The 13831-nt window shown below is 38.0% G+C and overlaps 1 protein-coding gene across 3 annotated transcripts in view; it reads left to right on the top strand.

Annotated features, from left to right (window-relative positions):
* PPP2R3A (protein phosphatase 2 regulatory subunit B''alpha) overlaps positions 1–13831 on the top strand; it is a 204928-nt gene that overhangs the window by 1561 nt on the left and 189536 nt on the right. The gene's annotated exons all lie outside the window — the stretch shown is intronic.

Below are 13831 nucleotides of genomic sequence, written 5' to 3'. Positions count from 1 at the left end.
TTATAAATCTGGGAGCTCAGAAATTGAGGACAGGGGAAACAAAGTAAAGGTTTTTTTTTTAAAATAGAAAGCTTTGAAGAAGTCTTTATCAGGACCAACTTGGCTGTTGAGTAAAAAATAGTTGTATCCACTAACAACCTGAAAATTAATTAAAGATTTATTTGTATTCTTAAGTATTTGCATATTTTAAAATGTGGTTAACATTTTGGACAGTGAAGGAGTTATCTGACTTAATCTGAATTAATTTTACCTTAATGTTTAGCTGAAACCCTCTGCCCTAAGAGAATGAAAATTCTGTTTTAGCAAGAAGGGAATAAAGGAGATGAGTAATCTTGGAGTATGGAGTACTTGAGGGGGGCACTTGTTCAAACTGTAACTTTTCCTTCAAACTCTTCATAGGCTCATTACCTTTGGCAAACATAGTCTCCACTGATTTAGCCCCTGTCACCTTTCAATACACAGCTAAAGCTTTTCTTAACATCTTCTCCGCCCAAAAACCCCACCACCTGGAGTAGAGGTGATCACCCCTTTGGGTATTAACCATTCTTTAAGTTAGGGGGTTTTCATCCATGGTACTGTTGACATTTTGGGCCAGGTAATTCTTTGGTGTAGAGGGCTATCCTGGTCATTGTAGGATGTTTAGCAGCATTCCTGACCTCTACTGAATAGATACCAGTAGTACTTCCCCCACACACAATTATAACAAATAGTCACACAACCTACACGGTTGTGACAGTCAAAAATGCCTCCAGATATTGCCAGATGTCCTCCGAGAGAGCCAAAATCACCCCCAGTTGGGAACCACTGTCCTAAATAGACTGTTGCCTTAACACCAGTGACCCTGCACCGTCTTAATTTGCTTATGTGTTGATTTTCTCTGCGATCCTAAGCTTGAGGGCAGAGCAGTCATTCATTTATTTGCCAAATATCTGAGGAAGGGCATACTTTGCCAGCCCGATGCTAGTTTAGGAATATAGTGGTAAAAGCCGCTGGTGTGGTCTTTGCACTCCTGGACATTATAGTCTAAAGAGAGTGACAGATGCACACATGTATAACGATACAGATACCTAATTACAATTCTGATAAATTCTGGGAGAAGTACAGGGTACTCTGAGTACATAAAACAAGGGTCCTGACCTAGTTTGGGAACTAGGAAAAGTTTCCTTGGAAAATAACCTTTAAGGTGAGGTAGACATTGAAGGATAAATAGAAATTATGAAGTGAAGCATAGGAGGAAAATATTTCAGGCAGAAGGCATAGGACCTTTTCTGGGAACTCAGAGGCCAATGTGGCTGGAACATGGAGAGTGATAGGGGCAGGATGATACAAAATGAGTCTGGAGAAGTTGGTATAGGCTTTCTTTGAGCAGCAGTTCTCGGTCCAGCCTATTTATCAGAATCACAAGAGGAACTTAAAACAGTACCCTGGCCCATTAAATCACAATGTCTGCAGTGGATCCTACTTCCTTCTCCAGTTGTCTTTTTCCCCACACTTTCCAAAGGGATAACCACTAGTACTAGTTTTATATATCGTTCTAGACGTTTTTTGTCGGCATTCAAGCAAGTGCATATTCTTAGTTCCTCCTGTGGTTTACACAAATGGTAGCATACTGTACACACTATTCTTTTTTTTTTTTAAGATTTTATTTATTTATTTGAGAGAGAGCACACATGAGCAGGGGGGAGAGGGAGAAACAGGCTCCCTGCTGAGCAGGGAGCCCAATGTGGGGCTTGATCCCAGGACCCTGGGATCATGACCTGAGCCAAAGGCAGACGCTTAATTGACTGAGCCACTCAGGTGCCCCTGTACACACTGTTCTTGTTTGCAACTATGTCTTGGAAATCTTTCCATTTCAATATATAGTTTCCTTATTCTTTTGAATGACTGTATAGTATTCCATTATATGGATATACCACAGATTATTTAACCATTCCTTTATTGGTGGACCTTTAAATTATTTCTAATAATTTACTATAAGGAATAGTACAGGCATATGCCAGTTCATGTGTATGAATATATCTGTAGGATAAATTCCTAGAAATGGAATTATTGGGTCAAATATGTACATATACACATAAATATTGGTGTATAAAAAGATCGGTATGGTTATATTAGAATGGTTTGGAAAGAAATGAGTGCTTGTGGGAAACAACTGATGCTAATTAAGGTTACTATGTGCTGTAGAATGCATTTTGTACCCCCACAATTGAATTTTAAAGCCCTTACCCCATGTGACTAAATTTGGAGGTAGAATCTTTGTTGGTAATTAGGGTTAAACAGGGTCAAAAGGTTGGAGCCCCAACTCAGTAGAATTTGTGGCCTTATAAGTAGAGGAGGTTGGAAAGGCCATCTGAGCACACAGTGAAAAGGTGGCTATCTGCAAGCCAGGAAGAGAAACTGACCTTGCCATACCTTGATCTGGGACTTCTGCCCTCCAAAACTGTGAGAAAATACATTTCTGTTGTTTAACCAATCCAGGCTATGGTTTTTTATTATGGCAGCCTGAGCTAACTAATACACAGTGGAGAGGTAGAAGAGAAAAGGTGGTAGCTGGGATCACAGTGGTAGCAGAGGAGATGGAGACAGATACAGGAGATTTATATTTAAGAGGCATAATTGATGGGAGTTAATGATTGAGGGAAAAATAATGACTCCCAGGCTTGCCCAACCAGGTGAATGGTGGGGCTGTTATCTGAGTTAGAGAACACTAGAAGGATAAATAGTTTAGAAGTGGGTTTAAATCATAGTTCACTTTGGGACTGGTGAGACCTCTGAGTGGAAATTGCACATAAGCTTTTGATAATTCAAATCCATAGCCCAGAGGAGTGGGCTGAACTGGGGACACATATTTAGGTGTGAGTTGAAGGGTGTGGATGGAATTACCCAGGTTGGAAATCTGTAGCCCACAGCTGAATGTGGCTTATAGATGTGTTTTGTTTTTCCCATGGAGTGTTTTTTGTTGTTTAGTTTTGAGTTGGCAATGATTTAAAATCTGAAGATTTCTCATGAAAATCTAGATTTGGGGTTTTTCTTTAGAAGTGAGAAGATGTAGCACTACTGAGCTGGCTTTCCTGTATGGCAACAATTGATTGGAGCTAAGTCACCACTGATCCCAGCTGCTTTCTAGTTCACCAGAGAGTCTACCACTCCCTAAAACTTATGCCTGGCCTGCTTTGTTTATTTATGTCTCTGACCCTGCAGGCATTTAAGTGTGTAATCCTTGCTTTAGGAAGAGAGTATAGAACAGTGATTCTCATCTTGGCTACACATTGAAAATATTGGATAATTTAAAAATACTGTTGCTAATACCCACATCAGAAATTTCTATTTGTGTTTGCTTGGTCTAAATTGCAGTCTGGGACTTTTTAAAAACTCCTCAGGTGATTCCACTGAGCAGTGGAAGTTGAGACCATTGACAGATTAAGAAGAGAAGAGAGAGCTCAGGCCCAGTGTTTCAAAGTTGAGTAAAGGAGGGTAGCTCTAGGATAAGGGATGAGAAGTGGCCAGAGAAGTACAGTGGAGTGGGATTTTTCTTGCAGCTAAGGCATGCAAACTTAACCCAATACACTTGAAGATGTTTTTAATTAGATGAGAGAGAACAGAGTTTATTTTGCATGGATACTTACTGTTTGTTTTGCATATACCTGTATATGAATATGCTGTTCATTATTGCTGAGAGTTCTGTATACAAAAAACAGCTATGCTTTATTTAATGGGCCATTTAAAGGATTCAAGAGTAATTTAAACTACAGGGCGCCTGGGTGGCACAGTGGTTAAGTGTCTGCCTTCGGCTCAGGGCGTGATCCCAGCGTTGTGGGATCGGGCCCCACATCAGGCTCCTCCGCTATGAGCCTGCTTCTTCCTCTCTCACTCCACCTGCTTGTGTTCCCTCTCTCGCTGGCTGTCTCTATCTCTGTCAAATAAATAAATAAAATCTTAAAAAAAAAAAAGTAATTTAAACTATGCTTGATTTTTGTCTTAGGTGTTTACTTTAGAATCTAATTCCAGTTTAAGTTGTGTCATAAAAGGCTTATTTTAAAAAGAGAAGAGTTATCAAGTAAAGATGTAGATCAAAAATGATAAGTTGAATTTAGCAAGATGGAGTCTTTGACCTCAGCAGAACCATTTTAGATTGAAAGAGGCAGAAACCAGATTGAAGTGGGTAGAAAGTAAGGAAATGGAAAGGGTAAATGTTGGGGAAATCTTTTAATTTTACTGTAGAAGGGGAGTGATGAGGAAAGGTCAGGTGTCTTATATGTATGGTAGATGCAGCCTGTGTTGGTTACCCAAATGTTTCTAATCTTGAGGGAGGTAACTCAGTGGTGCCTGATTACCTTTCTCCCCCATTTCAGAGGGGTCTTGCTTGTTTTTGTTTTGGAGACTTTGTGCTTTCCACTGAGGAAATATTTTGCCAGGACCTTTGAGGCTCAGATGTTAGTGATTAGGCCCTTAGTCTCTTTCTTATCTGAAAAGCCATAGGGCTCCTAAGGCCAGCAGGGCTCCAGTGACCCTGACATCATTCTCCCATTGAATTGATGATGAACAAAGATCAGATTGTTGTCATGTTGAAAATGGAATACTTGTCTATGTCAGGGAATATGTATCTAGCTTTCAGATTCCCAGGAGCAGTTTTTGCAGCTATATTTTTTCCATTTAACTTGATATTATAGCTGGTTTTCCAGTTGGATATGTGTTAAAATTTCTCATGCTTTGAAATCTTTATCATTGGTGCTGAATAAAGGGTATGGATAGAAGTTGGAGGAGACCCTCATTGAACTCAAAGAAAAGAGAACACTGAACAACCTGGTTTCCAAAATGTTGTGTGAATGATGGAATGCAGTTACCTTGAAGACCTTGGATTACAGTTGCTGTCCAGAGTGGGATGTCATGCACATGGCCTCTACCGATCTGTCTTTTATCCATCTCTGCCTCATTAGCAACCTTAACCTGGCATAGGAGGTTTAAAGAGTCGTGATCTACAGCAGAACAGGAACTGTAGGGGTTGGAAAATGCCAAGGATTTATTACTGAGGAATGGAGTTTGTTAGTTGAAGACATAAGCCCCATTGCTATACTCTTTTTGCAAAGAGAGTGTCATCCTGTGAGGGATTAGCCTTTATAGCTGCTATTAGTTCCTCTGTTAGGTGGATGATGGTTAACTTCTATATAAAGGATGCCTTTATGACATAAGTAGCAGCACTTGGTCTGCAAAGGTTTTTACTGGGAGTCTATGATAAGAAAATATTCTGTTTAGAAACTTTTATGTGCTTGGGCAATTGTAGGAATTCCACCATCATAAATAAAGTTAGGTACTGTACCTGGATGGTGGTAGATAGAGGGAAAAGTTCATTGCCAAGTTGGGCCAGAGCTTCTTTGGTTTGCAGAGGAAATAAGATGCTTGAGTGGGCAGAAGACTTGCAGTCAGTTCTTGGGTGCCAAGTCTTGATCTGTCAAATGTCAGCTGTGTGATTTTTATGTATGATTATTTTTATTGAGTTAAAGCTCACATAACATTAAATTAATCAGTTTAACCATTTTAAAGTATACAATTCAGGACTCTTGAAACATTCACGGTGTTGTGCAACCATCACCATTAACTGCAGAATATTTTTGTCACCCCAGAAGGAAACCCTGTACCCATTAAACAGTCACTCCCCATTCCTCTCTCCCCCTATTCCCAGAAAACCACCAGTGGCTTCTGTCTCTATGGAGTTGCCTATTCTGGACATTTCATATAAGTGGAATCACACAAATGTGACTTATTGTGACCGGCTTTTTTATAATTTTGTACAAGGTTCATTCATGTTGTAGTATGTGTTTCTTTCTTTGAAAAATAATCACTCCTTTCTTTGATTGAATAATTCAATTATATGGATATACTATGTTTTGTTTATCCATTTATCAGATGATAAATATTTGAGTTGTTTATTCCTTTTGGCTATTGTAAATAGTACTGCTAAGAGCATTCATGTATAATTTTTTGCATGAATACCTGTTTCAGTTCTTTTGTGTACATACATAGGAGTAGAATTGCTGGGTCATAGGTAATTATATGTTTAACTTTTTGAGAAACCACCAAACTGTTTTCCATTGCATCTGCACTATTGTACATTTCCACTAGCAATGTTGACAAGTTCTAGTTTCTCAACATCCTTATCAATACTTGTTATTTTCTGTTTGTTGTTTTTTAAAGAGTGAGAGAATGAGAGCAAGAGAGGGGAGGACAGGAAGAGGGAGAGGGAAAATCTTAATAGGCTCTGTGTCCAGTGCTGAGCCTGATGTGGGGCTCGATCTCACAACCCTGAGATCACGACCCAAGCAGAAATCGAGTCAGACAGTTCACCGACACTTTACCCAGGTGCCCCACTGGTTGTTTTTTTTTTTTTTTTTAAGTTTATATTTTAATTCCAGTTAGTAAACATACAGTGTTATATTAGTTTCAGATGTACAATATAGTGATTCAGCAGTTCTATTCATTACTCAGTGCTCATCACAAGTACACTCGTTAATCCCCATCACCTATTTAACCCAACCCTCCCTCCCCCGCCACCTTCTGGGGGATTTTTTGGTTATAGCTATCCTAGTGGGTGTGAAGTAATATCTCATGATTTTGATTTGTATTTTCTTAATGACTAATGAATGATGTTGAGCATCTTTTCATTTCCTTTTTGATCATCTGTGTATCTTCTTTGGACAAGTCCTTTGTCCATTTTTTAACTGGATTGCTTGTCTTTTTGTTAAGTAGTTGTTAAGGGTTCTTTATATATTCTGGATACTAGACCCTTGCCAGGTATATTATTTGCAAATATTTTCTCCCATACTATAGCCTGCTTTTTCACTTTCTTGATAGTGTCTGTTGCACATAGGCTCTTAATTCTGATGAAGTCGAATTTCTATTCTTTTGTTGCTTATACTTTTGATGTCCTATCTAAGAATCCATTGCCAAATCCAAGGTCGTGTCAGTTTACCCCTGTGTTCTCTTCTAAGAGTCTATAGTTTTAGTTCTTACTTTTAGTTCTTTGATCAATTTTGAGTTAATTTTTGTATGTAACGTAGGGTCCAACTCCATTCTTTTGCATGTGGATATCCAGTTGTTCCAGCACCATTTGTTGAAAGAGATGTGTGTGTGTGTGTTTTTGTTTGTTTGTGTTTTTTTTAGATTTTATTTATTTATTTGACAGAGAGAGACAGAGAGGGAACACAAGCAGGGGGAGTGGGAAACGGAGAAGCAGGCTCCCCGCCGAGCTGGGAGCCTGATGCGGAGCTCAGTCCAGAACCCTGGGATCATGACCTAAGCCGAAGGCAGTTGCTTAATGACTGAGCCACCCCGGCGCCCTGAGATGTGTGTTCTTATGCAAGTCTCAGACCCCGTGTTTTCTCATTTGTGAAATGAAAGTGATAAGAATACTTGCCTCACAAAGTTGTAAGATTAAAAAGAGAAGATGTATGCTGAACTGTAAAAATGACTGAACAAATGATTATTGTTTTGCAATATATATATATACACACACATATACATATGTATATATTTCATTTGTATAAGGCCCCTCTAAGTTAGTGTCCTTCAGCAACCACCAGAAATCTTCCATCTAGTGCATAATGAGTCATGATGTAGAGGATGGGGACCATGTTGTACCCCTGAGTACAAAGTCATACGGCCCTGTTGCAGGAAGTAGGTGGAGAGATTGTACTTATCCAAAATTGAAAGTATATTTTCTTATAGAGCATGTGTTTGTCAAATTCTGTTGCTGTTCCTCTCAAATTTAGGTGTTCTAGGTGTGTAAGGTATAGTTTTAATTTAATTTAATTTTTTTAGTCTTTAAAGAGTTTTCAGGCATCATAGGAAAATAAAGGCAGTTCTTTAATTGGACTAAGAATCATTACATTTCACTGTATCAGCTTTCAAATGTCTAGAACTAAGACTTTTCCTGATTCATGGTTAGTGACCTTTCTTAGTTCAATCGACAGATATTTCTTGAGTTACCCCTATGTGCCAGCCACTGTACTAAATACTGGTAATGCCTTAACATACAAGACCAAACTCTTGACCCTGCATCCCCTTCTAAATCTGTTCCTTTTTACAGTTGTCTAACTCACTGAGCCCAGTTCCTTTCTGCCAGTCCCTCTCTGAGTCCATGCTAATCAGGCCTTTACCTCCCCTCCCCAGTCAAGACCTCCACATTGCTAATCCATCAAGTGATTCAGTTCTCAGTCTTTCTTTTACTTGACCTTTCAGCAGCATTTTACACAGTTGATTGTTCCTCTTTCTCTGAAATGCTTTTTTACTTAGCTTCCAGAACACTGCTTTCTCTGGATTCCCCCCACCTTACTAGAGGATTCTGTCTCAGTCTACTTGCTAGTTCCTCATCATCTTCCTGATCACTAAATGTTGGGATGCTGCTTACACCTCAAATCTCTGTTCTTCCTTATCAACACTATTTCCTTGCATTTCACCCAGTTTCATGACTTTAAATACCATCTATTGACCAACAACCACATACCACTGACTACCAGATTTTATCTTCAAGTTAGACCTCTCCTCTGAATCTCATACTCTGATATCAGAGTGCCTGCTTGACATCTCCATTTGGATATCTAATAGACATCTCAAAACTGAATTCATTTTCCCTTTCAAAACTCACCCTTCTTGTAGCCTGCCCCATCTCAGTAAATAGCAGCTCCCTTCTTCTAGTAGCCCAGGCCAAAAACCTTGGAGTCATCCTTGACTGTCATCTTTCTTCCCACATTCAGTCTGTCAGCAAACCCTGTTGGCACTACGTCCACAATGTATCTAGAATTGGTCATAATGCCACTCTCTCTCCAGTTTCCACCTTCTCCAAACTGCCATCATATCTCTCCTGAGTAATTGCCATAGCCTAATTGTTTTTTCCCTGCTTTTGTCCTTGCTCTTCTATAGCCTGTTCTCAGTGCAGCAGCTAGAGGGACCCTACTAAAAGTCAGTTCTCAAAAAAAAAAAAAAAAAAAAAAAAAAAAGTCAGTTCTTAGCTCAGAGGCTTTATGCTTACCTACATAATCTAAACCCCCACTTACCTCTCTGACCTCAACTTCTACAATAAACTAGCTATGTTCCTGCCCTAGGGCCTTTGCTTCCCCCAATATCTACAAAGCCTGATCCCTCACTTCCCTCAGGTCTTCTCTAAAGTTCACTTTCTCAAGCACTCCCTAATCTCATTTCCTTTCAAACCCTGCTTCCCAGGGCTCTTAGTAGTCTGGGTGCTCCTGCTACCCCACCGCCTGAGACTGAGTGCTAAAGCTATCCCTCTCCCTGCTGTTTATTTATCTTTAAGCTTATATTTGAACAGAATCCCTTCAGTTAAAAGAAAGCAGTTTGAAAGTGCTTATCTACGAGGTTAGAAATAAAAAACAGAGATTAGCATTTGTGAATGAAGATGTCATTAAGGACTTAGAAATCATAGCAAGGGCACACTTATCCTTTCCATTTTGTGGATCATAGGCATAGTCCCTATTTTACAGTCTTGGGGGTGGAGCCCTATAATACTGCTGCTCTGAGTACTGATGAACACAATGCTCCTATTAGTGTCAAGCCTTCCTACAAGCACTGAGGCTCAGGTGTCAGCCTTTGTCTTCCTTCAACATGATGTCTTGGTATTCTGGCAGTTGGGTTGGGACCCCTTCCCTATGGTAGGCCCTGCTCAGTGAGCAGAGGAGGCTCATTTGGTGCTGGTAGCAGTATTGAGATCTATGTATTAAAGGCAGTTAAGAGTTATGTACAATAGAGAGAGTGTTGATTTTACTGTGAGATGCTCCAGACTCGAAAGAAAAGGGCAAACAGATCACATCCAGTGATAGTTACCCTAGATAACAAGTTTGGAGGTTTCATCTGGCTCATTGTTTCTCAGCCTACCTACAAACCTGCGGGCCTTCTTACCGGTTGTTGTTATTAAAGGCTGGAATGGCGCTTGTTTTGATTTGCTGTTTTAGAAGACAGTGAATTATTTCTAATGAATTTTTAACCAACAAGTATTATATAAATATATTCTCTTTGCCTTGGCCCTTTTCCTAGATGAGCTGATTTCCGAGATGACAAACAAGTACATAAATAACATAATTTCAGATAGTGGTAATGGTACCCTGAAGAAAACTAATGTCCCATAATAATGAACATTTGGGTTGTTTCCGTTTTTTCCCTCTTTTAAACATTACTGTGATGAACATCCTTGTACTTACACAAATGTGTGATTTTTGTATTGCATATATTCTGAAAGATGGAATTACTGGATCATATCATATAACCAAAATTTTAATAGATACTACCAACTGGTCCACAAAGTGTCTTTACTAATATTATATATAATATAATTAAAAGTAGTAATGTGTTTCACTTTTTCAATAAATAAAATATTTTCGTTATTTTTTACTTAAACTAGTAATATTGAATACATTGTCTTTGTAAAAAAAAATTAACATAAGGCCAAAAATCCTCATGCCTTCTACCAATTTACAAATTTTTTCCTCTTTTAAAAGTTTTTAAAACTCATGTCTCCTTTAAAACAAATACATCATGTGTCCTTATTTTTGCTTTTATTTCCCTGTGATTGAATATCTTTTCTTGAGTTTTTGACCATTTGCATTTCTTTTTCTGTTTCTTTGGATTGCACAACAAAGAATGCTGGTTACCTCCTATGATCCATTCTTTCTTCATCTTTAGTAATGGGAACCCCAACTTTTAGCCAAGCCCATCTGGAAGACAACATTCCCTGGCCTCCTTAGAGCCAAGTATAACCATGTGAGTTTTTGCTGATGATGCATAAGCAGAAGTGTTTGGTATAACTTTCTGAAATCTCCTTAAAGGGAGAAGGCACTCTCTTCTTCATTCCTTACCCATCTTATATTGGAACACAGATACAATGACGGGAGCTCTAATAGCCATCCTAGAAAATGAGGACTGTCATTATAGCTCAGTGAGCCAGAAAACCTGGGTCTCTTGGTGGAGCCGCTGCACGAACTCTCAATTTCTTTTGCATGAGTGAGAAATTTAACTTCTGTCTTGTTTAAGCATCTTTATTTTTGGTTTTTCTGTTATATGTGGCATAACAAATACTTGTCTTATTTATTTATAGGAGTTCTTTGTGCCCTAGATACTCTTTATACTCATATACTCTATTATAAAAATGGTACATCTTCCTGCAGTCTGTTTAAGTCCTCTCCCTTTGTTTGTAATAGCTTTTAATTTCGATCTCAAGTTTACCTTTCTTTGCCTTTATTATAGCTTTTGATTTTACTGACTTTTTTTTTTTTAAGGATTTTATTTATTTATTTGACAGAGACAGCCAGTGAGAGAGGGAACACAAGTAGGGGGAGTGGGAGAGGAAGAAGCAGGCTCACAGCACAGCGGAGACCTGATGCGGGGCTCGATCCCAGGACCCTGGGATCACGCCCTGAGCCGAAGGCAGACGCTTAACAACGGAGCCACCCAGGCGCCCCGCTCTTTTTTTTTTAACTAACTTTTAAATGGACATTTTTCCTGTCCTGAAAATCTAAACATAGAATCTTACATTTCCTTATACTTTTATACAAAATTTAGGTCTCTAATTCATCTGGAGTTTATTTTTATGTACCGTGTAAGGGAAGAATCTAGTTGGCTATTCATTTGGAATAATCTTTATAACAAGTGACATGTCAAATTATCACTTAAATTCTCATATATGCATAGATTGGTTTTAGAACTGTTTAGTTTCACTGATCTTTGTTTCTTTGCCAATAATATACTTTTAGTTACTATAGCTTTATAATGTGATTTTTGGTGAGGCAAGGTCTTCTTTCTTAGAAACTTTCTTTTTTTAGAAACTAAATGTTAAATGGCCATATCACAATATTTGGAAAACGTAAGGTGAAGAGTGTAACAATACAATGAACATTTGTTACCCACTGCTCAGTTTAAGGCAAACATATTGTTATTTCTTTTGTTTTTATTTCCCCAAAGTTGTCTTGACTCTTGCACATTTCTCTTCTGTGTGAAATTTTAGAGTTAGCTTATAAATTGACCTTAGAATTAATTTGTATCATTGAAGATGGTAATAATTAATATTAACAATAATATTAATAAATAATATTAATAAAAGCAGTATTAAGAACTGCTCTTTGGAAATAATAAATTATTTAAATGCTTTTCCCATTTATAAACAATAATTTGATGTGATGTGAACAGTGGTTAGGACATACTAGTTGAATGTGATTATGATCTCCAGTAGTTGTCAGTTTAGCATCTGTGTTGGTGGCTTGTGACCATTATACTATTTTTATTTTTTATTGAGATTTAATTGACATATAACACCATATTAGTTTCAGGTGTACAACATAATGACTTGATATACGTATATATTGTGAAATGATCACCACAATGTCTAGTTAACATCCATTACCACATATAGTTTTTTTCTTGAGATAGAACTTCTAAGATTTAGTCTCATCAACTTTCAAATATACAATACAATATTATTAACTGTAGTCACCATGCTGTACATTACATCCCCAGGACTTATTTATTTTATGACTAGACATATGTACCTTTTGACTACTTTCACCCATTTTTCCCACCCCCTGCCCTCCACCTCTGTCAACCACCAGTCTGTTCTCCATATCTATGAGTTTGGGTGTTCGGCCTCTAACTTATTTCATTCAGCATAATTCCCTCATGGGCCATCCATATTGTTGCAAATGGCAGGATTTCCTTCTTTTTATGGTTGAATAATATTTCATTGTGTTTGTGTGTGTGTATATGTGTGTACATACTACATTTTCTCTATTCATTTATCCACTGATGGATACACATACATAGGTTGTTTCCATGTCTTGGCTATTGTAAATAATGCTGCAGTGAACATGGGGATGTAGATATCTTTTTGAGTTAGTCTTTTTGTTTCCTTCAGATAAATATCCAGAAATGGAATTGCTAGGTTATATGGTAGTTATATTTGTAAATTTTTGAAGAACCTCCATACTTTTTTTTCACAGTGGCTGCGCCAATTTACTTTCCCACCAGCAGTGCACAAGGGTTCCCTTCTCTCCACATCCTCGCCAACACTTGTTATATCTTGTCTTTTTATAATAACTGCTCTAACAGGTGTGAAGTGATAACTCATTGTGAATTTGACTTACATTCTCCTGATGATTAGTGATGTTTAGCACCTTTTCATGTACTTGTTGGCCATCTCTATGTTGTCTTTGGAAAAATGTCTATTCAGATCTTCTTCCCATTTCTTAATTGGATTGTTTGGGTTTTTTTGCTATTGAGTTGTATGAGTTCTTTATATATTTTGGATGTTAGCCCATTATCAGATATATAATTTGCAAATATTTTCTCCTATTCACTAGGTTTCCCTTTCATTTTATTGATGGTTTCCTTTGCCGTAGAGTAAAAGTTTTTAGTTTGATGTAGTCCCACTTGTTTATTTTTGCTTTTATTGCCTTTGCTTTTGGTGTCAAGTCTAAAAAATCTCACCAAAACCAATGTCATAGAGCTTGTTGCCTGTGTTTTCTTCTAGGAGTTTTATGGTTTCAGGTTTTACATTCAATCTGCAATCCATTTTGAGTTGATTTTTGTGTATGGTGTAAGATATTGATCCAGTTTTATTCTTGTGCATGTGGTTATTCAGTTTTCCCAGCACCGTTTATTGAAGACTGTCCTTTCCCCCACTGTTTATTCTTTTTTTTTTTTTAAAAGATTTTATTTATTTATTTGACAGAGATAGAGACAGCCAGCGAGAGAGGGAACACAAGCAGGGGGAGTGGGAGAGGAAAAAGCAGGCTCATAGCAGAAGAGCCTGATGTGGGGCTCGATCCCATAACGC

This window comes from Ursus maritimus, unplaced genomic scaffold (genome assembly GCF_017311325.1).
Source record: "Ursus maritimus isolate PB19 unplaced genomic scaffold, ASM1731132v1 scaffold_20, whole genome shotgun sequence".
In the NCBI taxonomy this organism is placed as follows: Eukaryota; Metazoa; Chordata; class Mammalia; order Carnivora; family Ursidae; genus Ursus; species Ursus maritimus.
Note: the sequence above shows the minus strand (reverse complement) of the source record. Positions and strands in the feature narration are given on the sequence as shown.